This window comes from Hyperolius riggenbachi, chromosome 7 (genome assembly GCF_040937935.1).
Source record: "Hyperolius riggenbachi isolate aHypRig1 chromosome 7, aHypRig1.pri, whole genome shotgun sequence".
Taxonomy (NCBI): domain Eukaryota; kingdom Metazoa; phylum Chordata; class Amphibia; order Anura; family Hyperoliidae; genus Hyperolius; species Hyperolius riggenbachi.
Window position 1 is genome coordinate 44,121,874 of NC_090652.1, and position 27,084 is coordinate 44,148,957.

General features: G+C 45.4%; 1 protein-coding gene across 1 annotated transcript in view; it reads left to right on the forward strand.

The window, feature by feature from the left end:
• Nucleotides 1-27,084, forward strand: part of LOC137525995 (up-regulator of cell proliferation-like) — a 44,909-nt gene that overhangs the window by 5,469 nt on the left and 12,356 nt on the right. The window contains exon 2 of the mRNA XM_068247205.1: nt 1,389-1,461. The gene's annotated coding sequence lies outside the window, so the exon portion shown is untranslated. The remainder of the gene's footprint in view (nt 1-1,388; nt 1,462-27,084) is intronic.

Below are 27,084 nucleotides of genomic sequence, written 5' to 3' on the forward strand. Positions count from 1 at the left end.
TCACAGCACAGGTATGCAGTGGTGGGTTCAATGAACAGGTATACAGTGGCGGGTCCACTGAACAGAACAGGTATGCAGTGGCAGGTTCACTGAACAGGTATGCAGTGGTGGGTTCACAGCACAGGTATGCAGTGGTGGGTTCACAGAACAGGTATGCAGTGGTGGGTTCACAGCACAGGTATGCAGTGGTGGGTTCAATGAACAGGTATACAGTGGCGGGTCCACTGAACAGAACAGGTATGCAGTGGCAGGTTCACTGAACAGGTATGCAGTGGTGGGTTCACAGCACAGGTATGCAGTGGTGGGTTCACAGAACAGGTATGCAGTGGTGGGTTCACAGCACAGGTATGCAGTGGTGGGTTCAATGAACAGGTATACAGTGGCGGGTCCACTGAACAGAACAGGTATGCAGTGGCAGGTTCACTGAACAGGTATGCAGTGGTGGGTTCACAGCACAGGTATGCAGTGGTGGGTTCACTGAACAGGCATGCAGTGGTGGGTTCACAGCACAGGTATGCAGTGGTGGGTTCACAGAACAGGTATGCAGTGGTGGGTTCACAGCACAGGTATGCAGTGGTGGGTTCAATGAACAGGTATACAGTGGCGGGTCCACTGAACAGAACAGGTATGCAGTGGCAGGTTCACTGAACAGGTATGCAGTGGTGGGTTCACAGCACAGGTATGCAGTGGTGTTTTCACTGAACAGGTATGCAGTGGTGGGTTCACAGCACAGGTATGCAGTGGTGGGTTCACAGCACAGGTATGCAGTGGTGGGTTCACAGCACAGGTATGCAGTGGTGGGTTCACAGCACAGGTATGCAGTGGTGGGTTCACAGAACAGGTATGCAGCCAGACAGGAACAAGTTAAGCCTAACTAATCTTTCCCTGAGATACAGTCTGCAGCAGCTCGCCCTACTCTCACTAACGCAGGCAGCACACGAGTGACCGTAATGGCCGCCGCTGCCTGCCTTATATAAGGGGGGGTGGGGCTCCAGGGGCTAGTGTAGCCTAATTGGCTACACTGGGCCTGCTGACTGTGATGTAGAGGGTCAAAGTTGACCCTCCATGTGCATTATGGGGTGAACCGAACTTCCGCAAAGGTTCGCCTGCGGGACGCGAACGCGAACCACTGAAGTTCGCATGGAACCGTTCGCAGGCGAACCGTTCGGCCCAACTCTAGTGGTGGGCACTAAGATGAAGTAGTGATGGCCGTTTCGCATCAAACTGATGCTTGGTCATGCTGCATACCACTTGATCATATTCTGCAACCACTGGGTTACTCTGTAAACCGAGAAATGATAAGGTGTGTACATTTGGTATGTAGATTTTTTAATTTTCCTGCATGTACTTTTTGATTATTTTATTTTCATTATTTTTTCTTCTTCTAGTCTGCTTGAATAAAAAATGCAGGAGTTCCATGGACTGGAAAGCATGTACCATTAACCGGCTGTAAATTCTCAGGTAATCAGTCACAGGTTTCCAGGAAAACACTACACCCGAAGGTGTCTCAGTGCTCTGCTTAAACAGATCTCCCCACCCACTCTTGTTAAGTCTTTAATGTTCTGCTACTTGCCAATCTTGAACGCTGAGGAAGACAAGGATGGTAAAACTCAGGTCAAGTGTGAGCTCCCTATTCTGTATGTAACATTTAGAAAGATTCCTTGGCCTGTGGGCTGGCAGCATATAAATTAAAATGGTACTTTATATATACTACAGGGAGAAGTGAGTGTTTAAAGAGCTCCTAGGAGAGCTGAGAAGACCCGAGGAGAATGGGCAAAAGCCACTTTCACAATTAAAGTTTGAGAAGCCAGACATGCCACTTGGTGGCACAGTGAAGACCGTGAATGGAATGGGACTGCTGGAGAGAAGAAGATGCATTGGTGAACTGTCTTAAAGAAAACCTGTACTGAAAAAAGTTCCCCTGGGGGTACTCACCTCAGTAGGGGGAAGCCTCTGGACCCTATCGAGGCTTCCCCCGTCCTCCTGTGTGACAATTTGTCGGCCTGTGCAATATTTACCTTTTCTGGCTCAAGCGGGGGAGCTGTTGCAGCTCTTCTGACGGAGATGGGTGGAAATAGCCGATTTCCGTCGGGTCTGCTCTACTGCGCAGGCGCAGGAGACTTGCACCTGCGCAGTAGAGCGGGCCAACAGAGATCGGCTATTTTCGCAGAAGAGCAGATACTGCACCTGCGCTGGAGCCCGGTAGGTAGATATTTACATCACCGCTGCTCCGGAAGGATTTTTGCCTCCGCTGTGGGACTGAGGAGGACAGGGGAAGCCTCAATAGGATCCGGAGGCTTCCCCTACCTGAGGTGAGAGTACCCCCAAGGGGAGTTTTTTTCAATACAGATTTTCTTTAAGAAGGTTGTTTCCATCTTGCAGAAGAGCAAAAAAAATGAAATATAGAATAGTGAGACTAGTATAATTAGCTCAGGTCTGAAACACTGCCAAGTCTACGAGGGCTTCATGTTTTTTCTTAAAAGCCGCCAATCCTCCCCTCATTACTGTTAAACTAAATTCAAACCTTGGCTCCTTGCAAGACACTCTTCCAATGTTCAACGGTATATGGCCCGGTATAGTGCAGTAAACCGCTGTAAGCACAGATAAGGGTCTGGGTAGGGTTATTTTACCTTTACATTTGTAATTACTAAATGTTCCTAACAGCTAGAGGGGACGGGGGAGAGAAACATATTATCTAATTTTGGTGATAAATTATAACACTGTTTTGGATTGTAACCTCATGATACAAATACACTCCATTGACTTTAAAAGCGGCGTGGGTGATTGTATACACATAATTACAAGACTTTGTACCTTTTTGTATATTTGCTTGCATTTAGTTGAGTGCACTCCATTTTTGTAGGTTTTGGGTTCTAGTTTTTTAGAACTTGCTTTGCTAGTGCAAACTTTTGGGGGGGGGGGGGGGCATCTATCGTAAAAAAAAAAAAAAAAATACATGTGTTTGTATACATATTAGACATACATTTGTCCCAGAGTAAATTCTTTATTTCCTACTAGCCGACATAAGGGGGTAGAGGGCAGGAAGGGAGTATTGGGCACAGCGGCGGGGAGGGGGGTCGGACCCCCGCTCACCTGGGTCCCCCATGTGCGCTCCCCCTGCAGCTTAAGCTCATCAGGACCCCCCTCCCTAACCTGGGTCCCCCGTGTGCGCTCCCCGTCCTGCTTAAGCTCAGCAGCGGCCGCCACTATTAGTAAGAGGCAGCGGGCGGGGATGACTTACCTCTTCCACGTTCCAGCGTGTGTTCCACTGTCGTCACTTCCTGCAATGCTACCCACTGTATTGGAGTAATTTGCCTTTTGAAAACAGAAGGAAATCTGCAATAATTCAGCTATAAGTGAACATTTGTGATTACCCACAATGCACTGCTACCGAATATGCAAATTTCCCCATTTCACACTTGGTAAGCCAAGCAAGCATCCAAAACCACTGGTGTATAGCAAGCATATAGCTTTAAAGTTTAAGCAGTCATTTCAACCCCACATGTAGACAGTCTGTTTCAGACATTTGATCCTCATCAGTACTTGACAGGGATTGACATGGCTGTATGAGATAGGGCTTGGACCAGTAGAACAGAGTAACCAAGCAGCTCAGGGTGACCCAAACCACTCGGAATGTATAGGGTGATAAAAGGGACCAAAAAGACCTCCTACTAAAAAAAACAAAGCTTGGTGTAATTTGCCTTCTTAAAACAGAAGGAAATCTGCAATAATTCAGCTATAAGTGAACATTTGTGGTTACCCACAATGCACTGCTACTAAATATGCAAATTATCCCTTTTCACCCTTGGTAAGTCAAGCAAGCATCTAGAACCGCTGGTGTATTAGGGCTCTATTCATAAAACATTTGAGTCGGGAAAAACTTGTGGAGGGAAAATACTGCAGCGGTATTTTAGACTTCTGGGTGGTCATTCATAAAAATCTTGCCAGCTGCGATGCAAGTGCGGAGATCTCCCGCTGAAGGCTGGCGGTAAGCTGTCGGAAGGCATGCGGAAACACTTAAGCCGGCAGAGTCCCTCCGTGCGCTGCTCTCTCTGGGAGGTCTGTCCCATTCACTTGTATGTAATCCGCAAAATCAGAGGAAGCGGTATTTCCCGTCCACATACCGCTTCCTCTAATCTTTATGAATGGCCATTTTGTTACTTTTTTCTAGATAAATCTAGAAAAACACTGCAGAAGGCGGAAATTTCTCGCTCTGCTGGGGGATTGTAGATTTTCATGCGGGAACAGCTTTTATGAATGCCCACTTTGCTAAATGGTCGGGAAAGTCCGCTGTTTTGAGCGGAAAACTTGCGGTAAAGTTTTATGAATAGAGCCCTTAGTGTTGTCCGGATCATGAACGATTTGGATCTTTGATCCGAATCCTTTTTGTGAGTCAATCATCCGGATCATCACAGTGAACGATTCGGATCACAGTGGAAGAAACAGGAAGCACAGTGAAGAGTTAGGGATGGAGTGAGAGAGGCAACTCCTCCCAGCTGAGCTCACTGAGTGATCAGGTTACAGGCACCACAGGCAGCAGCTCTTGGTTACAAAGTTAACTCCAAATCCAAATCCAAATCCAAATCCAAAAAAGCTTTATTGGCAGGACCAAATACATTTAGCATTGCCAAAGCAAAATAGAACATTAACGTGGGGGGATGTACGGGATGGTATGGGGGGGATGGGGTATATAGTCCATAGGGGAGGGGGGTATAGGCATACAGTCCATAGGGGAGGGGAGTATGGGGTTATACAGTCCATGTGGTATAACTCCTTGTCTCACACACCAAATATCACTGCTGGAAATGTGTACTACTACTCACACACCAAATATCACTGCTGGCAATGTGTACTACTACTCACACACCAAATATCACTGCTGGCAATGTGTACTACTACTCACACACCAAATGTCATTGCTGGCAATGTGTACTACTACTCACACACCCACTATCAGGCCCAGTGCACACCAAAAACGCTAGCAGATCTGCAAAATGCTAGCGTTTTTTGAAACAGATTTTCAGAGCAATTTTAGGCATGTTTAGAGACGTTTTCTAAACATGCCTAGCGGTTTTAGGAGCGTTTTCGGGTAGCAGATTACACATATTGTTACGGGCCCGTTCACACCTATAATCGCAAACCTTTGCGGGAGTGATTTTCCCGTGATTAACACGGAAAAATCACTGGAAACTGTGGTGGTTTTGGAGCGATCTCGATTAGCGTGCTTTGCACGCTAATCACAATCGCTAAACACAAATTGCCGGCAAACTGCTGCATGAAACGTGTTTGCGGTTATCGCTAACCGCAAACGCGGCAGTGAGAACACTGCCATTTGCAACAATGTGTAGCAGTTTGCCATGAGTGGGAATCGCGCGATTCCCGCTCAGGTGTGAATGGGCCCTAAAAGCTGTTACTGAACAGCTTCTGTAACAAAAACGCCTGGCAAACAGTTCTGATGTAGCATTTTCCAGAGTGGTTTGCATTTTTCCTATACTTTACTTTGAGGCAGAAACGCTTCTGCAAAATGCAAAAGTGCTGCAAGACCCAATTGATATGGCTGTATGAGATAATATATGCTGTATGCAGGACAAGATTGATATTGCTGTATGAGATAGGGCTTGGACCAGTACAACAGAGTATCCAAGCAGCTCGGGCTGACCCAAACTAATAAGAATGTATAGGGAGATAAAAGGAACCAAAAAGCCCTCCTACTAAAAAAAAGCAAAGCTTGATGTAATTTGCCTTCTTAAAACAGAAGCAAATCTGCAATAATTCAGCTATAAGTGAACATTTGTGGTTACCCACAATGCACTGCTACTGAATATGCAAATTATCCATCTTTGCCCTTGGTTTGATATGGCACTACTTCTTCTTCTTGCTTGGACCAGCCCCTTCTTCTTCCTTAGACCGGCCCTGGGGGCAGGGCGCTACTTCTTCTTCTTGCTTGAAGGTTGAGGCACTTACTCTATTATATATATAGATGTTGCTGTTACTTCCAGTAAGTAGTAACACAGATATGACTCTCGGGTAGTGTTGGGCGAACATCTAGATGTTCGGGTTCGGGCCGAACAGGCCGAACATGGCCGCGATGTTCGGGTGTTCGAGCCGAACTCCGAACATAATGGAAGTCAATGGGGACCCGAACTTTCGTGCTTTGTAAAGCCTCCTTACATGCTACATACCCCAAATTTACAGGGTATGTGCACCTTGGGAGTGGGTACAAGAGGAAAAAAAAATAGCAAAAAGAGCTTGTAGTTTTTGAGAAAATCGATTTTAAAGTTTCAAAGGGAAAACTGTCTTTTAAATGCGGGAAATGTCTGTTTTCTTTGCACAGGTAACATGTTTTTTTGTCAGCATGCAGTCATAAATGTAATACAGATAAGAGGTTCCAGGAAAAGGGACCGGTAACGCTAACCCAGCAGCAGCACACGTGATGGAACAGGAGGAGGGCGGCGCAGGAGGAAAAGGCCACGCTTTGAGACACAACAACCCAGGCCTTGCATGAGGACAAGAAGCGTGCGGATAGCAATTTGCATTTTGTCGCCATGCAGTCATAAATGTAATACAGATGAGAGGTTCAATAAACAATAAACAGTAATTGGTGTTGTCCAGAATGCGCACAATGCGTGGGTCGCGTTCAATGCAGTCCTAGGCCGAAGAGGTCATAGCCTAGGGTCACAAAAACCTGTTTATTTGGGCAATTTCAATGGTGGCGAGTCTGACGTACATAAATCGCAGCAATGGCCGTTAGCAACGTCTGAATCTCAAGAAATGTCTCATGCAGGTAGAAGACATATTGTTAGACTTGGGCTCCAAAGATGGGTTCCCTACATCTCTGCAAACCAGAGTTACAGGGCTCCAAATTTGGTAAAATCCCCCATAGGCTTTCATTGGGCCTCCTATTTACAGTTCCAAAATCTCACATCTTTTCAAAGGGCAATTGCTCAGCAGTGGCAAATTTTCAAGCATTGTAGGGACCCTTAGGGGGAACATGACTGGTGAGTTTCGGGCCCCTAGGCCAAAGAGGTCATAGCCTAGGGTCACAAAAACCTGTTTATTTGGGCAATTTCAATGGTAGTTATGCTGACGTACATAAATCTCAGCCATGGCCGTTAGCAACGTCTGAATTTCACGAAATGTCTCATGCAGGTAGAAGACATATTGTTAGACTTGGATTCCAAATATGGGGTCCCTACATCTCTGCAAACCAGAGTTACAGGGGTCCAAAATTGGTAAAATCCCCCATAGACTTTCATTGCCTCCCTATTTCACTTTCCAAAATCTCACATCTTTTCAAAGGGCAATGGCTCAGCAGTACCAAATTTTCTAGCATTGTAGGGACCCTTAGGGGGAACATGACTGGTGAGTTTTGGGCCCCTAGGCCAAAGAGGTCATAGCCTAGGGTCACAAAAACCTGTTTATTTGGGCTATTTCAATGGTAGTGATGGTGACGTACATAAATCTCAGCTATGGCCGTTAGCAACGTCTGAATTTCACGAAATGTCTCATGCAGGTAGAAGACATATTGTTAGACTTGGATTCCAAAGATGGGGTCCCTACATCTCTGCAAACCAGAGTTACAGGGGTCCAAAATTGGTAAAATCCCCCATAGACTTTCATTGCCTCCCTATTTCATTTTCCAAAATCTCACATCTTTTCAAAGGGCAATGGCTCAGCAGTACCAAATTTTCTAGCATTGTAGGGACCCTTAGGGGGAACATGACTGGTGAGTTTCGGGCCCCTAGGCCAAAGAGGTCATAGCCTAGGGTCACAAAAACCTGTTTATTTGGGCTATTTCAATGGTAGTGATGGTGACGTACATAAATCTCAGCCATGGCCGTTAGCAACGTCTGAATTTCACGAAATGTCTCATGCAGGTAGAAGACATATTGTTAGACTTGGATTCCAAAGATGGGGTCCCTACATCTCTGCAAACCAGAGTTACAGGGCTCCAAAATTGGTAAAATCCCCCAGCAGGCCCAATGAAAGCCTATGGGGGATTTTACCAAATTTGGAGCCCTGTAACTCTGGTTTGCAGAGATGTAGGGAACCCATCTTTGGAGCCCAAGTCTAACAATATGTCTTCTACCTGCATGAGACATTTCTTGAGATTCAGACGTTGCTAACGGCCATTGCTGCGATTTATGTACGTCAGACTCGCCACCATTGAAATTGCCCAAATAAACAGGTTTTTGTGACCCTAGGCTATGACCTTTTCGGCCTAGGACTGCATTGAACGCGACCCACGCATTGTGCGCATTCTGGACAACACCAATTACTGTTTATTGTTTATTGAACCTCTCATCTGTATTACATTTATGACTGCATGGCGACAAAATGCAAATTGCTATCCGCACGCTTCTTGTCCTCATGCAAGGCCTGGGTTGTTGTGTCTCAAAGCGTGGCCTTCTCTTCCTGCGCCGCCCTCCTCCTGTTCCATCACGTGTGCTGCTGCTGGGTTAGCGTTACCGGTCCCTTTTCCTGGAACCTCTTATCTGTATTACATTTATGACTGCATGCCGACAAAAAGCATGTTACCTGTGCAAAGAAAACAGACATTTCCCGCATTTAAAAGAGTTTTCCCTTTGAAACTTTAAAATCGATTTTCTCAAAAACTATAAGCTCTTTTTGCTAAATTTTTCCCCCCTCTTGTACCCACTCCCAAGGTGCACATACCCTGTAAATTTGGGGTATGTAGCATGTAAGGAGGCTTTACAAAGCACGAAAGTTCGGGTCCCCATTGACTTCCATTATGTTCGGAGTTCGGCTCGAACACCCGAACATCGCGACCATGTTCGGCCCGAACCCGAACATCTAGATGTTCGCCCAACACTACATTTGGCCAATCACAGCGCTAGCCGAACGTTCGGGGAACGTTCGGCCATGCGCTCTTAGTTCGGCCATATGGCCGAACAGTTTGGCCGAACACCATCAGATGTTCGGCCGAACTCGAACATCACCCGAACAGGGTGATGTTCTGCAGAACCCGAACAGTGGCGAACACTGTTCGCCCAACACTACTCTCGGGGTCTTTTGCTTTTAATAGCACTTACTGATTGGCTGTTGCTCAGTCAAAATGTGTAAGCGAGTTTGGAGGTCAGCTGACATCTTTGTCTTTCTGGTATATATATATATATATATAGGGGGAAGTTAGTGTTAGGGGTAGGTGGGGTAAGTTCAGTGTTAGGCATATATGGAGGAAAGGTTAGTGTTAGGGGCAGGTGGGGGAAGGTTAATGTTAGGCATATATATAGGGGGAAGGTTAGTGTTAGTGGCAGGTGGGGGAAGGTTAGTGTTAGACATATATATATAGGGGAAGGTTAGTGTTATGGGCAGGTGGGGGAAGGTTAGTGTTAGGCATATATGGAGGAAAGGTTAGTGTTAGGGGTAGGTGGAGAAAGATTAGTGTTAGGCATATATATAGGGGGAAGGCTAGTGTTAGTGGCAGGTGGGGGAAGGTTAGTGTTAGTGGCAGGTGGGGGAAGGTTAGTGTTAGGCATATATATAGGGGGAAGGTTAGTGTTATGGGCAGGTGGGGGAAGGTTAATGTTGGGCACATATGGAGGAAAGGTTAGTGTTAGGTGTAGGTGGGGGAAGGTTAGTGTTAGGCATATATATAGGGGGAAGGTTCGTGTTAGTGGCAGGTGGGGGAAGGTTAGTGTTAGACATATATATAGGGGAAGGTTAGTGTTATGGGCAGGTTGGGGAAGGTTAGTGTTAGGCATATATGGAGGAAAGGTTAGTGTTAGGGGTAGGTGGAGAAAGATTAGTGTTAGGCATATATATAGGGGGAAGGTTAGTGTTAGTGGCAGGTGGGGGAAGGTTAGTGTTAGTGGCAGGTGGGGGAAGGTTAATGTTAGGCATATATATAGGGGGAAGGTTAGTGTTAGTGGCAGGTGGGGGAAGGTTAGTGTTAGGCATATATATAGGGGGAAGGTTAGTGTTAGTGGCAGGTGGGGGAAGGTTAGTGTTAGACATATATATATAGGGGAAGGTTAGTGTTATGGGCAGGTGGGGGAAGGTTAGTGTTAGGCATATATGGAGGAAAGGTTAGTGTTAGGGGTAGGTGGAGAAAGATTAGTGTTAGGCATATATATAGGAGGAAGGTTAGTGTTAGTGGCAGGTGGGGGAAGGTTAGTGTTAGTGGCAGGTGGGGGAAGGTTAATGTTAGGCATATATATAGGGGGAAGGTTAGTGTTAGTGGCAGGTGGGGGGAGGTTAGTGTTAGGCATATATATAGGGGGAAGGTTAGTGTTAGTGGCAGGTGGCAGGTGGGGGAAGGTTAGTGTTAGGCATATATATAGGGGGAAGGTTAGTGTTATGGGCAGGTGGGGGAAGGTTAATGTTGGGCACATATGGAGGAAAGGTTAGTGTTAGGTGTAGGTGGGGGAAGGTTAATTTTAGGCAAATATAGGGGGAAGCTTAGTGTTAGGGGTAAGTGGGGTAAGTTTAATGTTAGGCATATATATAGGGGGAAGGTTAGTGTTAGGGGTAGGTGGGGAAAGGTTAGTGTTAGGGGTAGGTGGGGGAAGGTTAATGTTAGGCAAATATATAGGGGGAAGGTTAGTGTTAGGCATATATAGGGGGAAGGTTAGTGTTAGGCATATATATAGGGGGAAGGTTAGTGTTAGGGGTAGGTGGGGAAAGGTTAGTATTAGGCATATATATAGGGGGAAGGTTAGTGTTAGGGGCAGGTGGGAGAAGGTTTGTGTTAGGCATATATAAGGGGAAGGTTAGTGTTAGGCATATATGGAGGAAATGTTAGTGGTAGTGGTAGGTGGGGGAAGATTAGTGTTAGGCAGATGGGGAGGTTTTAAGTGAGTATTAGGTTACAGTGAGGCATAGTAGAATTTCAGTAAAATTACCAATATTCTAGGGTATTTCCTGGCACCCATTTTACCAGCCACAAATTTGAAAAACAGGGGTCATTTTTACCCATTACTATTTTTACACTCATGCCCAGAAACATATGTATGATTAACCTCCTTGGCGGTTCGGGGTAAGCCGCGCAGGAGGTTTTCTCCGGCCCTGCTGGGCCGATTTGTTTAATTTTTTTTTGCTGGACGCAGCTAGCACTTTGCTATCTGCATCAGCACACCGATCGCCGCCGCCCCGCGCTCGATCGCCGCTATCCGTCGCGCCGCGCGCCCCCCCAGACCCCGTGCGCTGCCTGGCCAATCAGTGCCAGGCAGCGCTGAGGGGTGGTTCGGAACTCCTAATGACGTCCCGACGTCGGTGACGTCATCCCGCCCCGTCGCCATGGCGACGGGGGAAGCCCTCCAGGAAATCCCGTTCTTTGAACGGGATTTCCTGATCGGAGATCGCTGAAGGCGATCGAAGCGGGCGGGGGCATGCCGCTGAGCAGCCTCCTGGTGGAATTTTTATACCGCCAGGGAGGTTAAGCAAAGTATACTACATATTATTTATTTTGAGATTTTAGTTTTGGTCTTTTAGTGTTAATTGAAAATTGTACTTTTTTGTCAATAAATACTTTATTTCCTAAAATTATTTATGTTTACAATATAGCAGAAAAAAAGTAATCCAAATGCAAGAAAAAAAAATGCTTGATTTGTAAGAATCTTGAAGCTTTAGACCACAACAGAACAGCAGAAATCAAAGTGCAAAGTCTCAATCCAGTGTTGATCACTTCTCTCTCTGCACATATCTCTCTAAAGGAAATTCCTTTCATATTTCATCTTTGACCCAACCCTCAGCAACTATTTACAAAAGTAAACAATGAGATTTTACATAACTAAACTCTATGCTCAGCTGAGAGCAATTCTAAGCAGATTTTTTTTCTCACCCTATTTACACAAGGGCCTCAATTCTGGTAGGGTTTTCAAACAAATTACCTTATGGTAATTTATCTCATGAGTAAATTACATTTAGGGCTCGATTTACAAAGCGGTGCTAACCCAGTTAGAGACTTTAGGCATGATAACCATTGCACCATGCTGGTGAAAAGTCAGTTTAGGCGTGATAAGTTTAGGGGCCTGATTCACAAAGCGGTGCTAACAGTTAGCACCCTGGTGAAAAGCCCTTTATCATGCCTAAACTCAGTTTAGGCATGATGGGCTCGATTCACAAAGCGGTGCTAACCCAGTTAGCATGCCTAAAAGACTTTAGGCATGATAACCATTGCACCATGCTGGTGAAAAGCCAGTTTAGGCGTGATAAGTTTAGGTGTGATAAGTTTAGGTGTGATAAGTTTAGGCATGCTAAGTTTAGATAAGTTTAGATCGCTTGCAAAGTCCCGCACGCAAAGCAGCGCCATTAAACTTTATACAAAGTGCACCAGTCTTTGCTAGCGTAAAACTTTTGATCAGCTGTGCACTGCGGTGCTAACGCAGTTGGCGCTTAAACTTAGCATGCCTAAACTTATCACACCTAAACTTATCATGCCTAAACTTATCACACCTAAACTTATCACACCTAAACTTATCATGCCTAAACTGAGTTTAGGCATGATAAAGGGCTTTTCACCAGGGTGCTAACTGTTAGCACCGCTTTGTGAATCAAGCCCGATAAGTTTAGGTGTGATAAGTTTAGGCATGATAAGTTTAAGCGCCAACTGCGTTAGCACCGCAGTGCACAGCTGATCAAAAGTTTTGCGCTAGCAAAGTCTGGTGCACTTTGCATAGAGTTTAATGGCGCTGCTTTGCGTGCGGGACTTTGCAAGCGATCTAAACTTATCTAAACTTAGCATGCCTAAACTTATCACACCTAAACTTATCATGCCTAAACTTATCACACCTGGGGCCTGATTCACAAAGCGGTGCTAACAGTTAGCACCGTGGTGAAAAGCCCTTTATCACGCCTAAACTCACTTTAGGCATGATAAGTTTAGGTGTGATAAGTTTAGGTGTGATAAGTTTAGGCATGATAAGTTTAGGTGTGATAAGTTTAGGCATGATAAGTTTAAGCACCAACTGCGTTAGCACCGCAGTGCACAGCTGATCAAAAGTTTTGCGCTAGCAAAGTCTGGTGCACTTCGCATAGAGTTTAATGGCGCTGCTATGCGTGCGGGACTTTGCATGCTATCTACACTTATCTAAACTTAGCATGCCTAAACTTATCACACCTAAACTTATCACACCTAAACTTATCACGCCTAAACTGACTTTTCACCAGTGTGGTGCAAAGGTTATCACGCCTAGGCCTCGATTCACAAAGCGGTGATAACCCAGTTATCACGCCTAAAAGACTTTAGGCGTGATAACCTTTTCACCACTGAGTTATCACCGCTTTTTCCTGCTCTTCGCGCGAAGTTGCCGCGCGTACGCGCGTTCGCGCGTACGCGCGTGAGAGCGCGCGCAAAGTCCCATAGGGTTTAATGGGAGCTTCGCGCGAAGCGTCGGGTGCTGCGCGCGCACTTACTACGCGCGAGTTTCTTCTTATCACGCCTAAACTGAGTTTAGGCGTGATAAGGGGCTTTTCACTGGCGTGCAAACACTTTGCACCGCTTTGTGAATCAAGCCCCTAAAGTCTTTTAGGCATGATAACTGGGTTATCACCGCTTTGTGAATCGAGCCCCTAGGGCCTGATTCACAAAGCGGTGCTAACAGTTAGCACCCTGGTGAAAAGCCCTTTATCATGCCTAAACTCAGTTTAGGCATGATAAGTTTAGGTGTGATTATTTTAGGTGTGATAAGTTTAGGCATGATAAGTTTAGGTGTGATAAGTTTAGGTGTGATAAGTTTAAGCGCCAACTGCGTTAGAACCGCAGTGCACAGCTAATCAAAAGTTTTACGCTAGCAAAGACTGGTGCACTTTGTATAAAGTTTAATGGCGCTGCTTTGCGTGCGGGACTTTGCAAGCGATCTAAACTTATCTAAACTTAGCATGCCTAAACTTATCACACCTAAACTTATCATGCCTAAACTTATCACACCTAAACTGGCTTTTCACCAGAGTGGTGCAATGGTTATCATGCCTAAAGTCTCTAACTGGGTTAGCACCGCTTTGTGAATCGAGCCCCTAAACTGGCTTTTCACCAGCGTGGTGCAATGGTTATCATGCCTAAAGTCTCTAACTGGGTTAGCACCGCTTTGTGAATCGAGCCCAAGGTGTGATAAGTTTAGGCATGCTAAGTTTAGATAAGTTTAGATCGCACGCAAAGTCCCGCACGCAAAGCAGCGCCATTAAACTCTATGCGAAGTGCACCAGACTTTGCTAGCGCAAAACTTTTGATCAGCTGTGCACTGCGGTGCTAACCCAGTTGGTGCTTAAACTTATCGGGCCTGATTCACAAAGCGGTGCTAACAGTTAGCACCGTGGTGAAAAGCCCTTTATCATGCCTAAACTCAGTTTAGGCATGATAAGTTTAGGTGTGATAAGTTTAGGCGTGATAAGTTTAGGCATGATAAGTTTAGGTGTGATAAGTTTAGGCATGATAAGTTTAAGCACCAACTGCGTTAGCACCGCAGTGCACAGCTGCTCAAAAGTTTTGCGCTAGCAAAGTCTGGTGCGCTTTGCATAGAGTTTAATGGCGCTGCTTTGCGTGCGGGACTTTGCATGCCATCTACACTTATCTAAACTTAGCATGCCTAAACTTATCACACCTAAAATTATCACACCTAAACTTATCACACCTAAACTGGCTTTTCACCAGCGTGGTGCAATGGTTATCACGCCTAAAGTCTCTAACTGGGTTAGCACCGCTTTGTGAATCGAGCCCATCATGCCTAAACTTATCACACCTAAACTTATCATGCCTAAACTTATCACACCTAAACTTATCACACCTAAACTTATCATGCCTAAACTGAGTTTAGGCGTGATAAAGGGCTTTTCACCAGGGTGCTAACTGTTAGCACCGCTTTGTGAATCATGCCCTTAGCAATTATGGTAGGTTTTAGTCATGTTTTACCTCATGAGGTAAATTATGAGGTAATTTGTGAGGTGATTTGCATTAATTTTACCGAAAATATCTATTCTTATAGAAATTAGGGGGCATGTTAGCACATAATTTACTGATCAGTTTATCAGTTTAAGACCTGCCTGTACCTGGAGGTAAAGCCAATTTGTATGCATATTTCAGTTTTTGTGGAGTTCCTATTCAGGCTGTTTGTAATATGAGCGCGCTCAAGATGGCAGCCTCTCCTTTTACCTGCTCCACACCTGGGGCTCGATTCACAAAGCGGTGCTAACCCAGTTAGCATGCCTAAAAGACTTTAGGCATGATAACCATTGCACCATGCTGGTGAAAAGCCAGTTTAGGCGTGATAAGTTTAGGTGTGATAAGTTTAGGTGTGATAAGTTTAGGCATGCTAAGTTTAGATAAGTTTAGATCGCTTGCAAAGTCCCGCACGCAAAGCAGCGCCATTAAACTTTATACAAAGTGCACCAGTCTTTGCTAGCGTAAAACTTTTGATCAGCTGTGCACTGCGGTGCTAACGCAGTTGGCGCTTAAACTTAGCATGCCTAAACTTATCACACCTAAACTTATCATGCCTAAACTTATCACACCTAAACTTATCACTCCTAAACTTATCATGCCTAAACTGAGTTTAGGCATGATAAAGGGCTTTTCACCAGGGTGCTAACTGTTAGCACCGCTTTGTGAATCAAGCCCCTTGTCTCGGCTCTGGGAAGCATTAATCACATATATGCACAGAAGGAACAAAAATACTTACAGATTCTGCACCATGAAATCTCTGGCTACAACTGGAACCTTCTGGGAAACGTGGAAGTTTATGGATGGCTAAGTTACAAGCTGGATTGTACTCACCATGAAAGTCATGTGTAGCTGACCTTGGTTTTGGAGTCCTGCATGGGTTTGGGAAGCTGATAATCCACACAAACAAACAAAAGCCTTCTCTACTCCTACAAGGACACACAATGGAATAGGATTTCTCCACCTGGATACTCATGAGGTCCACAGCTTCAAACAAACCAACACAATAAAAAGCATGTCCATGCAACACAGCAAGCAGATCTCCTACCTTCCCAAGTATTCTTCCCAAGGTAAGGGAATTCATCCTCCTTCCCCAAACAGAAGTAATATCTTTCAGCTGGCAATCCGTTTTTGCAGACTGTACAAATACTTTAAATGCATTCAGAGTCTGAAATTATATTGACTCCATTGCCTTTCTAAGTAAACCTTAGTAGGCCCCATGCTTCTGCATATCAATGGACTTTTCACACTCTCTAGCAGATTCTGAAGGCCAGCATCTGCTTTTGTCTACCCCCCACTGATAAACAACAACAATCAAAGGAAGAGCTTACTTAACCCATTCCTTCCCAAAGAGCAATGTTAATCTATACAGCCAGCTTCTTACTATCTCTCAGGCCATTGAGAGCTGCATCTCACATTGGAAAAAAACAAGCTAATTTGCTGGAATCTCTAGGGATTTTAAATAAAACGCACAGAGGTAAGAAAGGCGGCCAGGCCCATAAAAAGTGCCACACTCAGTCTCATTCCAACTTCAGGGACCCAGGTCCATTCAAAGAAAAGAACTTTCCAGCGATCTCCAGTGAGGTTTACTGGAAATCAGAGGCTGAAAGTAGCAGAAGTTACCATGTCCCTAGTCAGAGATGCAGTAACACCCCGGCAGTGAACCCAGTCGCCATTGCTAAGCCCCATGCAGTCACCGCATTGCTCTGCAATGCCCGCTCTATAAACAATAAGACAGCCATTATTGCGGACCTTATTCAGACATGCGATTTTTCATGCATCACTGAAACCTGGATTGATGCCAATGCGGGCCCCACATTGGAAGCAACCATCCCATACAATTACTCAGTCCTAAGTGAGGGAAGACGAGACCGCAGAGGAGGGGGTGTAGCAATTTGTGGCAAAACAACTCTGCAGCTCAGGGCCCTGAATGTTGGCTTAACAAAGTCCTTTGAATGTATAGGTGCCCAGATCTCAGCTGGTAAAGGCTTCAAAATTTTAGTGGTTTATCGTCCCCCCGGAGATTCTGACCCATTCCTACAGGAATTCTCAGAACTTCTGGCCATGCTGGCTCTGTCTTATCTGAGATGGATCATCCTTGGTGACTTCAACATCCGGGCTGATAACACTCAATCACAAGATGCAAATGAACTAATAAATCTCATGGGTGGACTAGGCTTCACACAAGTTGTAAAATCAGCTACCCACAGAGGAGGGCATACGCTAGACTTACTGTTCCACCTCGGAATGGACATTAGTAACATAACAGTAACCCCAGTGGTGTGGTCAGACCATCACATAATACAGTTTACTATTGAACATCACCCTATCAAGCAGCTCCCTAAAGAAACAATCAAAACCCGTCCCCTGAGTAAATTAACACCGGAGAGGATAACTGCCAACCTGGATTTTACAAATCTGCTCCACAGTCAAATGGACCCAAACTCTCTAGTAACCCAGTACAACAACACGATATATGAAACACTTGACAGTATTGCCCCATGGCGCACCAAATCAGCAACCAAAAAGCAGAAAGCGAATTGGTTTGACAAAACCATCATGGATCTAAAAAAGAAAGGGCGCAGACTAGAAAGACAGTGGCGTAAATCAGGGACTGGGGAGCACAAATCTAGCCTAGTTCAACACCTCAGACAATACCAACAAGCAATAACCAAGAAAAAATCAGACTTTATCTCGCACAAAATATCTACAGCCAACAACAGAGCTGCTCAACTCTTCCACACAGTGGAATCACTCTGCAATCCTTCCTGCCTAAAAGCCCCAACCACATACTCCAGGGAAAGGTGTGAAGAATTCTCTGCCTTCTTCACAAACAAGGTGTCTACCATCCGTGCCAGCATTACACCAACATCAATTGACCACTGGACGTTGCATATGCCTACTACCGTACCACCATGGCAAGTCTTTGACACTCTGAGTGTAGAAGATTTTGGAATTCTCATTCAAAGTCTCCGCCCCACTACCTGCGACCTGGATCCTGGCCCAACTGGATCTTTAATGCAGTGCCCAGCGCTGTTCAGGCCAGCACTTCACAAAATCACTCAGTGCTCCTTGCAAAGTGGACTTTTCCCAGAAGAACTAAAGAAAGCAATCATAAAACCCCTCCTGAAGAAACCATCACTAGATCCTGATTCTGTAACCAACTACAGACCTGTGGCGAACTTACCATTCCTATCAAAAGTTATCGAGAAAGCAGTCGCCAACCAGCTAGAAGCCAGGCTTACAGATAACAACATCTTTGATACTTTTCAGTCAGGATTCAGGAAAAGGCACAGCACTGAAACAGCATTAGTCCGAGTAATGAATGATCTACTTACTGCAAGGGACAAGGGTGATTGCTCAATTCTGATTCTTCTTGACTTGTCAGCAGCATTTGATACTGTGGATCATGAAATACTAATCCAGCGACTGAAGAATTACTGTGGCCTAAGGGGTACTGTTCTTAGCTGGTTTCAGACCTTCCTATCTGGCAGGACACAGCAAGTATGTCTGGGCACACACTACTCTAATCCAGTGCCACTTGCCTATGGAGTTCCACAGGGTTCTGTACTATCACCATTACTCTTTGCAGTCTACATGCTCCCACTGGGCAAAATAATCCAGAACTATGGTTTAGGATACCATTGTTATGCAGATGACACACAACTGTATCTGTCCTTCAAGCCTGGAACCCAAGACCCATCAGCATCCATAAATGCGTGTCTAGTGGATTTACAAAATTGGATGAACACCAGCTGGCTGAGGCTGAACTCTGACAAAACAGAGGTGTTGGTGGTAGGTGGTCCACACATGATGGATAAAGTTCAAAACGCTCACCACCTCAAACTAGCAATTGGGGAAGATACTGTACAGTATAAAGACTCTGTGCGAAACCTTGGGGTGATCCTGGATGGAAATCTAAAACTCAGACAGCAGGTATCAGCTGTTGTCAAGTCTTCCTTCTTCCATCTAAGAAATATAGCGAAAATCAAACACCTTATCCCAGCTGAAGACCTACCTGCCCTGGTTCACGCATTTGTATCCTCCCGCCTAGACTACTGCAACGCCCTGTTAATCGGATCTACAGATAAGGTTCTGCGCCCCTTACAGCTAGTACAGAATGCTGCAGCCAGACTCCTAGCCAATGCCCCCCGCAGCTCACACATCACCCCAGTACTGCAAACTCTTCACTGGTTGCCAGTAAAATGGAGAATCAATTTTAAGATCTGCCTGCTGACATTCAAGGCTCTACACCACATGGGACCCAAATACATAGCGGATCTATTGGAACTTTATGCCCCTCCACGCACCCTCCGCTCTGCCAACAAGATGAAGCTGGTTATTCCCAGGATACACTTAATATTTGGTGCTCGGGCCTTTTCCTATGCAGCCCCTACTCTATGGAACTCACTTCCACAATCAGTACGAGAGGCTCCTTCTCTGGACAGCTTTAAAAAAAGGCTAAAAACTCACCTCTTTTCCCTAGCTTTTGAGACTGCATAATGCAGGGTCACAGCGCTTTGAGTCCCCAGGGAGAAAAGCGCTATATAAATATTATTGTTATTGTTATTGTTAATAGAAAAGAATAGTAGAAATACAACTCCAAATATTTACTGGAATTTTTTTTTTTTATAATGATGCCTATAAATATACTTTTCATAGGTTGCTGCATAATCAAATACACCCCCTCCTCCCCTCAAAAAATCTTCCAAAGATATCCTAACTTATGGAAAACAAAGACTACTAGTATTTATTTACTGCAGTTACCGCATGTTTTACTGAACTTTTTATTGCATGTTCGGAAATGCAGAAACATCTTTCAGAATTGCTAAAAAAAAGAGGGAAATACTGCATGAGGTATTTTACCTACAAAAAAAAAGATTTACCTCACATAGCTTCCAGAGTTGATGCCCATGAGATTTCAAGAGCTAGTGCTAGTAACTAAAAAAAAAGTACTTAAAGGCAACCCCGAGGTGAGAGTGATATGGAGGCTGCCATATTTATTTCCTGTTAAACAATGCCAGTTGCCTGGCACTCCTATTAATCTTCTGGCACCAGTAGTGTCTGTGTCACAACTTTGAAACAAGCATGTGGCTAATCCAGACAGATGAGTCAGAGCACCTGATCTGCATGCTTGTTCAGGGTGTATGGCTAAAAGTATTAGAGACACAGGATCAAAGGGACAGCCAGGCAACTGGCATTGTTTAAAAGGAAATAAAAATTGCAGCTTCCATATCCCTCTCACCTTGGGTTCCCTTAAGCCCGTATTCACAGTGGGATGTTGCGGTTTAATGCGACATTAAAGTCGCAACGTGTCTGTGTTAAGAGGTAACACAATGGCTATCATTCATGAACAGGCTGTCGGTAAAGAGAATCAGTGCGGGAAAACGCCGCTGGCGGATTTTTAGACTTCTGGGTGGGCATTCATAAAGATGTTTCCATGTGCGGAAGCAGTGCGGAGATTCCCCGAACTAAGCTGGCGGTAGGCAGGCGGTAGGCTTGCGGAGACACGGAAGCTGCCGAGTTGATACATTTCTCCGTGTTCTGCTCTGCTGCAGCTGCCTGGGAGGTCTGTGTGTCTCCATTCACTTACATTGGTATCGCCACATCAGAGGGAGCGGTACTTCCCGACCTCACACCGCTTGCGGTGATCTTCATGAATGAACATTTTGCTACATTAGTACCGATAATCACCGCACAAGGCGGTGATTTATCACTCTGCTCGGTAGTGTCATTTTTCCATGCGGAAAGAGGCTTTATGAATGCTGACTTTGCCGAGTGGTCGGTAAAGTCAGCTGTTTTAAGCATTTCCGCATGCGGAAATGCTTTATGAATGATAGCCATTGTAAGCAGTGAGTTACCACAACTCAGCATTTTTTTTTTATGCGACTTTAACGTCGCACTGTGAACGACCCATAGGGTTAGCATTGCAGTGCGACCATAACGTCCCACTGTGAATGTGACCTTAAAAGTAAAAAAAAAGAGAGACTGCATTCAGTATAAAATACAGAGCCTACAATGTAAAGCCAAGGGGGAGGTGACGTAAGAGATCATCTTAGGAAAAAAGCACAGAGACAACAGGAGTCCAATAGCACAATATGGCACTATTAACTGGAATAAATGAAGAAACGACAGGAAACATACTCACAAAGGTGGGTTGCAGTGAGGGGCAACCAGGGCCGCCATCAGAAATTTTGGGGCCCCTCACATATCATCAGACCTGGGCCCCCATCCCTGGGCCCACCCACTGGTTGCTGTGCCCGCACACTAGCCACTCCACCCTTGTGTCCGTGTGCTAAGTGCGTGATGCAGCAAAAAGTGGGCATGAAGATGGCATGTTGTGGGTGGAGCTAAATACTAGCAAAACACAGGTAGTCCCCGGTTAACAAATGAGATAGGGACTTGTAGGTCTAATCCTTTATCCATTCTCTTTTCTCCCCCTCTTTTCTTCCTGTGCCTCTTTTGTCCATCTCTGTTCCCCCTGTGCCTATTTTATCCCCCTGTTACCTCTTGTCCCCTTCTGACTCAGCTTGTCCACCTGCCCTAGCCAGGTATAGGTGCCCCCAGTATAGGTATCCAGGCATAGGTGCCCCCAGTATAGGTAGCCAGGTATACATTCCCCCAGCATAAGTAGTCAGTAATAGGTGGTGGCCCAGTATAGGTAGCTAGTAGTGTTGGGCGAACAGTGTTCGCCACTGTTCGGGTTCTGCAGAACATCACCCTCTTCGGGTGATGTTCGGGTTCGGCCGAACACCTGATGGTGTTCGGCCAAACTGTTCGGCCATATGGCCGAACTAAGAGCGCATGGCCGAACGTTACCCGAACGTTCGGCTAGCGCTGTGATTGGCCGAACGGGTCACGTGTAGTGTTGGGCGAACATCTAGATGTTCGGGTTCGGGCCGAACATGGCCGAACTCCGAACATAATGGAAGTCAATGGGGACCCGAACTTTCGTGCTTTGTAAAGCCTCCTTATATGCTACATACCCCAAATTTACAGGGTATGTGCACCTTGGGAGTGGGTACAAGAGGAAAAATTTTTTTAGCAAAAAGAGCTTATAGTTTTTGAGAAAATCGATTTTAAAGTTTCAAAGGGAAAACTGTCTTTTAAATGCGGGAAATGTCTGTTTTCTTTGCACAGGTAACATGCTTTTTGTCGGCATGCAGTCATAAATGTAATACATATAAGAGGTTCCAGGAAAAGGGACCGGTAACGCTAACCCAGCAGCAGCACACGTGATGGAACAGGAGGAGGGTGGCGCAGGAGGAGAAGGCCACGCTTTGAGACACAACAACCCAGGCCTTGCATGAGGACAAGAAGCGTGCGGATAGCAATTTGCATTTTGTCGCCATGCAGTCATAAATGTAATACAGATGAGAGGTTCAATAAACAGGGACCGGAAACGCTAACCCATCACAGATGTTCATTGTTCATGTTACTTGGTTGGGGTCCGGGAGTGTTGCGTAGTCGTTTCCAATCCAAGATTGATTCATTTTAATTTGAGTCAGACGGTCTGCATTTTCTGTGGAGAGGCGGATACGCCGCCGATCTGTGACGATGCCTCCGGCAGCACTGAAACAGCGTTCCGACATAACGCTGGCTGCCGGGCAAGCCAGCACCTCTTTTGCTTACATTGCCAGTTTGTGCCAGGTGTCTAGCTTCGATACCCAATAGTTGAAGGGTGCAGATGGATTGTTCAACACAGCTACGCCATCTGACATGTAGTCCTTGACCATCTTCTCCAGGCGATCGGTGTTGGAGGTGGATCTGCACGCTTGCTGTTCTGTGTGCTGCTGCATGGGTGTCAGAAATTTTTTGCCACTCCAAGGACACTGCCGATACCATTCCCTTTTGGGCACTAGCTGCGGCTTGTGTTGTTTGCTGCCCTCCTGGTCATCCTGGGTTTGCGGAAGTCAGTCTGTCGGCGTACAACTGGCTAGAGGAAGGGGAGGATGTCAATCTCCTCTTTAAAGTCTCCACAAGGGCCTGCTGGTATTCTTCCATTTTGACCTGTCTGGCTCTTTCTTCAAGCAGTTTTGGAACATTGTGTTTGTATCGTGGATCCAGAAGGGTATAAACCCAGTAATTGGTGTTGTCCAGAATGCGCACAATGCGTGGGTCGCGTTCAATGCAGTCCTAGGCCGAAGAGGTCATAGCCTAGGGTCACATAACCTGTTTATTGGGCAATTTCAATGGTGGCGAGTCTGACGTACATAAATCGCAGCAATGGCCGTTAGCAACGTCTGAATCTCACGAAATGTCTCATGCAGGTAGAAGACATATTGTTAGACTTGGGCTCCAAAGATGGGTTCCCTACATCTCTGCAAACCAGAGTTACAGGACTCCAAATTTGGTAAAATCCCCCATAGGCTTTCATTGGGCCTCCTATTTACAGTTCCAAAATCTCACATCTTTTCAAAGGGCAATTACTCAGCAGTGGCAAATTTTCTAGCATTGTAGGGACCCTTAGGGGGAACATGACTGGTGAGTTTCGGGCCCCTAGGCCAAAGAGGTCATAGCCTAGGGTCACAAAAACCTGTTTATTTGGGCTATTTCAATGGTAGTGAGGGTGACGTACATAAATCGCAGCAATGGCCGTTAGCAAAGTCTGAATCTCACGAAATGTCTCATGCAGGTAGAAGACATATTGTTAGACTTGGATTCCAAACATGGGGTCCCTACATCTCTGCAAACCAGAGTTACAGGGGTCCAAAATTGGTAAAATCCCCCATAGGATTTCATTGCCTCCCTATTTCACTTTCCAAAATCTCACATCTTTTCAAAGGGCAATGGCTCAGCAGTACCAAATTTTCTAGCATTGTAGGGACCCTTAGGGGGAACATGACTGGTGAGTTTCGGGCCCCTAGGCCGAAGAGGTCATAGCCTAGGGTCACAAAAACCTGTTTATTTGGGCTATTTCAATGGTAGTGATGGTGGCGTACATAAATCGCAGCAATGGCCGTTAGCAAAGTCTGAATCTCACGAAATGTCTCATGCAGGTAGAAGACATATTGTTAGACTTGGATTCCAAAGATGGGGTCCCTACATCTCTGCAAACCAGAGTTACAGGGGTCCAAAATTGGTAAAATCCCCCATAGGATTTCATTGCCTCCCTATTTCACTTTCCAAAATCTCACATCTTGTCAAAGGGCAATGGCTCAGCAGTACCAAATTTTCTAGCATTGTAGGGACCCTTAGGGGGAACATGACTGGTGAGTTTCGGGCCCCTAGGCCGAAGAGGTCATAGCCTAGGGTCACAAAAACCTGTTTATTTGGGCTATTTCAATGGTAGTGATGGTGACGTACATAAATCGCAGCAATGGCCGTTAGCAAAGTCTGAATCTCACGAAATGTCTCATGCAGGTAGAAGACATATTGTTAGACTTGGATTCCAAAGATGGGGTCCCTACATCTCTGCAAACCAGAGTTACAGGGGTCCAAAATTGGTAAAATCCCCCATAGGATTTCATTGCCTCCCTATTTCACTTTCCAAAATCTCACATCTTTTCAAAGGGCAATGGCTCAGCAGTACCAAATTTTCTAGCATTATAGGGACCCTTAGGGGGAACATGACTGGTGAGTTTTCGGGCCCCTAGGCCGAAGAGGTCATAGCCTAGGGTCACAAAAACCTGTTTATTTGGGCTATTTCAATGGTAGTGATGGTGGCGTACATAAATCTCAGCCATGGCCGTTAGCAAAGTCTGAATCTCACGAAATGTCTCATGCAGGTAGAAGACATATTGTTAGACTTGGATTCCAAAGATGGGGTCCCTACATCTCTGCAAACCCGAGTTACAGGGGTCCAAAATTGGTAAAATCCCCCATAGGATTTCATTGCCTCCCTATTTCACTTTCCAAAATCTCACATCTTTTCAAAGGGCAATGGCTCAGCAGTACCAAATTTTCTAGCATTGTAGGGACCCTTAGGGGGAACATGACTGGTGAGTTTCGGGCCCCTAGGCCAAAGAGGTCATAGCCTAGGGTCACAAAAACCTGTTTATTTGGGCTATTTCAATGGTAGTGATGGTGACGTACATAAATCGCAGCAATGGCCGTTAGCAAAGTCTGAATCTCACGAAATGTCTCATGCAGGTAGAAGACATATTGTTAGACTTGGATTCCAAAGATGGGGTCCCTACATCTCTGCAAACCAGAGTTACAGGGGTCCAAAATTGGTAAAATCCCCCATAGGATTTCATTGCCTCCCTATTTCACTTTCCAAAATCTCACATCTTTTCAAAGGGCAATGGCTCAGCAGTACCAAATTTTCTAGCATTGTAGGGACCCTTAGGGGGAACATGACTGGCGAGTTTCGGGCCCCTAGGCCGAAGAGGTCATAGCCTAGGGCCACAAAAACCTGTTTATTTGGGCTATTTCAATGGTAGTGATGGTGGCGTACATAAATCTCAGCCATGGCCGTTAGCAACGTCTGAATCTCACGAAATGTCTCATGCAGGTAGAAGACATATTGTTAGACTTGGATTCCAAAGATGGGGTCCCTACATCTCTGCAAACCAGAGTTACAGGGGTCCAAAATTGGTAAAATCCCCCATAGGCTTTCATTGGGCCTCCTATTTACCGTTCCAAAATCTCACACCATTTCAAAGGGCAATGGCTCAGCAGTGGCAAAACTTATTAGTCATGATCCCCCTAAGGGTCCCTACAATGCTAGAAAATTTGGTACTGCTGAGCCATTGGCCTTTGAAAAGATGTGAGATTTTGGAAAGTGAAATAGGGAGGCAATGAAATCCTATGGGGGATTTTACCAATTTTGGACCCCTGTAACTCTGGTTTGCAGAGATGTAGGGACCCCATCTTTGGAATCCAAGTCTAACAATATGTCTTCTACCTGCATGAGACATTTCGTGAGATTCAGACTTTGCTAACGGCCATTGCTGAGATTTATGTACGCCACCATCACTACCATTGAAATAGCCCAAATATACAGGTTTTTGTGACCCTAGGCTATGACCTCTTCGGCCTAGGGGCCCGAAACTCACCAGTCATGTTCCCCCTAAGGGTCCCTACAATGCTAGAAAATTTGGTACTGCTGAGCCATTGCCCTTTGAAAAGATGTGAGATTTTGGAAAGTGAAATAGGGAGGCAATGAAATCCTATGGGGGATTTTACCAATTTTGGACCCCTGTAACTCTGGTTTGCAGAGATGTAGGGACCCCATCTTTGGAATCCAAGTCTAACAATATGTCTTCTACCTGCATGAGACATTTCGTGAGATTCAGACTTTGCTAACGGCCATTGCTGCGATTTATGTACGTCACCATCACTACCATTGAAATAGCCCAAATAAACAGGTTTTTGTGACCATAGACTATGACCTCTTCGGCCTAGGGGCCCAAAACTCACCAGTCATGTTCCCCCTAAGGGTCCCTATAATGCTAGAAAATTTGGTACTGCTGAGCCATTGCCCTTTGAAAAGATGTGAGATTTTGGAAAGTGAAATAGGGAGGCAATGAAATCCTATGGGGGATTTTACCAATTTTGGACCCCTGTAACTCTGGTTTGCAGAGATGTAGGGACCTCATCTTTGGAATCCAAGTCTAACAATATGTCTTCTACCTGCATGAGACATTTCGTGAGATTCAGACTTTGCTAACGGCCATTGCTGCGATTTATGTACGTCACCATCACTACCATTGAAATAGCCCAAATAAACAGGTGTTTGTGACCCTAGGCTATGACCTCTTCGGCCTAGGGGCCCGAAACTCACCAGTCATGTTACCCCTAAGGGTCCCTACAATGCTAGAAAATTTGGTACTGCTGAGCCATTGCCCTTTGAAAAGATGTGAGATTTTGGAAAGTGAAATATGGAGGCAATGAAATCCTATAGGGGATTTTACCAATTTTGGACCCCTGTTACTCTGGTTTGCAGAGATGTAGGGACCCCATCTTTGGAATCCAAGTCTAACAATATGTCTTCTACCTGCATGAGACATTTCGTGAGATTCAGACTTTGCTAACGGCCATTGCTGCGATTTATGTACGTCACCATCACTACCATTGAAATAGCCCAAATAAACAGGTTTTTGTGACCCTAGGCTATGACCTCTTCGGCCTAGGGGCCCGAAACTCACCAGTCATGTTCCCCCTAAGGGTCCCTACAATGCTAGAAAATTTGGTACTGCTGAGCCATTGCCCTTTGAAAAGATGTGAGATTTTGGAAAGTGAAA